Source organism: Panulirus ornatus, chromosome 41, assembly GCF_036320965.1.
Source record: "Panulirus ornatus isolate Po-2019 chromosome 41, ASM3632096v1, whole genome shotgun sequence".
Lineage (NCBI taxonomy): Eukaryota > Metazoa > Arthropoda > Malacostraca > Decapoda > Palinuridae > Panulirus > Panulirus ornatus.
This window is the reverse complement of record NC_092264.1, coordinates 10,500,143-10,503,273: the sequence shown is the minus strand read 5'-3', so window position 1 is coordinate 10,503,273 and position 3,131 is coordinate 10,500,143.

Below are 3,131 nucleotides of genomic sequence, written 5' to 3'. Positions count from 1 at the left end.
TGAGCTTGTCACTTGGTTCCGTTCCCTGAGGTTACCCAGTTCCTAACATCTAAACCTCTATTTAGCTTTTGAAATGAGCAATAAGATTTATGGTACAGTGACGTATGGTAGTAGATATGATTCAAATGAATTTAGGCCTGATTTAGAAATTATTTTCTGAATAGTGCACATAATCATAGAGAATCAGATGCTCACTGGTCCTCTTTTGACTATAGGCCTCCTATGGATTCCTCTTTTGTCAGCTCATCTAAACTTAAATTTCTAATGTCATGTCCGGTTGTGTATATTTTCTCACTGTAGTTATATTTCTGTGCTTGGCTTTCTCAGAAATGATTTAGTTTTGCTTCAACAGACTGTATTGATGGTGCTGTTATTACTTTCCATGGTATGCTGTTCCATGTTTCCACTTTTTGTGTAAACAAATATTTCCTAATATCTAATCTTGATATTGATTTGTAGAGTTTAAGCTGATGCCTAGGGGTGACGGAGTCATCATGGTGGTGTATAAAACTGGACAAATTTTCATCATATTTTCTAGTTAGTATCTTGTACATCTTAATCATATCACCTCTAGATAGTCTGTATGCCAGTGTTGGAAGGTTTAATTTCTTGAGTCATTCCTCGTATGAAAGTGTTGATAGCCCTGGTACTTGTTTGGTCACTCTTCTCTGGACATTTTCTGTAGGTACTGTGTGTTTCTTTATTTGTGGACACCATATCTGGTTGGCATACTCAAGATGTGCTGTGTATAGTAGTTTAAAGGTCTTACAATCCATGTATTCCATTGTTCTTTATAATACATCTATAATTGAGTTTGCCTTGTTGATCTTATCTGAGGTGGTGCTCAATGATAGTTTAGTGTTGATAGTTATTCTCAATATCCTTCTCTGTTCCAGACGTGTACAGATTGCCTCAATTGACCCTCAAATTCATTTTTTTCTCTTATCATTATTGATATACACATTGATACATTCTCCTCATTGGACAAGTTTCTTTGACTGCCTCTTTACTACTTGACTTTTGTACTATATTCTGAAGGTAATCTTTACAGGCTGTCCCTTCTTATTGTGGCCACATTTCCCTATCCATTTTATTTATTTGATATAAGATATGGCCTATCCCATGTTTGTGGCCTCTGATTTGTTATTTTTCTTATCCTGATTCTTTCCTCTGTTACTCTATTATCAAGAGCAGCAAAGGAGGGAAGAATAATAAGGGGACTTCATGAGTGTGTAATTACTTATTTGTAATTACATATTTGTACAGTATGGCAAGAGGAGAATGCTCTTAGGGCCCTGACTTGAACTTTCGATGATATCAAGTAGACTTTTAAACCTTTCTAAACTGATGGCAGTTTCCTTCTCCGTTGGTAGTTTATTCTGACCCTCTAGCACCCAAACACTTCTAACTTCCTGCCAGGAATTTTTACATGGTCTCTGGTTACTCTGGTGCTGCATTTCTTGAAGAAGTGTTCATTGTCAGTGTTGGTAAAGCTAATTCAGAAACCAGAAGTCTGTTATCAGGTCCCCTTGTCTCTCCTCTCGTGCATGGTGGACCCTCATGTAACCCTCAGCCTCATATTGAGGTTCAGTCTTCTTGATTTAGGTACTGTACCATCATAGTTGCTCTTCTCATATTTTCTGTGCCTGAGGTTTGTATTTTTTTAGGTTTAGTAACCAAACCTGCAAGGCATCATCCTGTTTTGATGTGATATACACAGTGAATAGTTTACCAAACATGTAACTTATTCAAATGCCTGAATGCAGTCCTTATTTGTCAGCAAACAGTTTTCTTCTTTCTCAGCTCTCATGATGTGTAGCTTTGGCAATAGATAAGGCAAAATGTGTACACCTCGGTCTCTTGCACACACAGATTCCTGTAATATTTTCCTGATAGGTAATAAAGTCACACCAAGGCATTCTTTTCTTCTGTTTCATATTCATTATCTTGTACTTACTTGGATTTGATCTATGTAACTGACAGAATACAAGGACCTCTCTACCAAAATATGTCTGTAAATAAGGGAAAAGTCTTAAGGGTATAGTGTGAAGAGGTTTTACATTAATTTGCAACTTATGGGCTGAATAAGTTATCAATATGTTCTTACCGCTAATGTCTAACATGTGAGTATATTTATAGATAATGGATCATGATGGCGATCTAGGCTTCAACAATTAATGATGATATTCCGTATTTTCCTGCAAAAATGCAAGAATATAGCAAGTTATGAGTGAATAACATAGAATTGATCAAGTTATGAGTAAATAGCTTTCTGTGAGGTAAGTTAGGCTTGAACAAATAATGAATGAATAGCGTAAGGAACATTTTCTTGTCATAAGAGCATTTCCTGTGACAGGTAATGGAGCTACACTTCAGTAAGTAATGAGTGAATAGCGAAGGACGTTTACATCGAATAATGCTAGTATTCAAGAAGGTATGAGTGAATAATGCTAGTATTCAAGAAGGTATGAGTGAATAATGGTAGTATTCAAGAAGGTATGAGTGAATAATGCTAGTATTCAAGAAGGTATGAGTGAATAATGCTAGTATTCAAGAAGGTATGAGTGAATAATGCTAGTCTTCAAGAAAGTATGAGTGAATAGTGTAAGCTTCAGCAAGTTATGATTGAATAGCGTCCTGTGAGGTAAACTAGGCTTCAGCGAGACAGTGAATAGCGCATATATATATATTTTTTTTTTTTTTTTTTTTTTTATACTTTGTCGCTGTCTCCCGCGTTTGCGAGGTAGCGCAAGGAAACAGACGAAAGAAATGGCCCAACCCCCCCCCCCCATACACATGTACATACACACGTCCACACACGTAAATATACATACCTACACAGCTTTCCATGGTTTACCCCAGACGCTTCACATGCCTTGCTTCAATCCACTGACAGCACGTCAACCCCTGTATACCACATGACTCCAATTCACTCTATTTCTTGCCCTCCTTTCACCCTCCTGCATGTTCAGGCCCCGATCACACAAAATCTTTTTCACTCCATCTTTCCACCTCCAATTTGGTCTCCCTCTTCTCCTCGTTCCCTCCACCTCCGACACATATATCCTCTTGGTCAATCTCTCCTCACTCATTCTCTCCATGTGCCCAAACCACTTCAAAACACCCTCTTC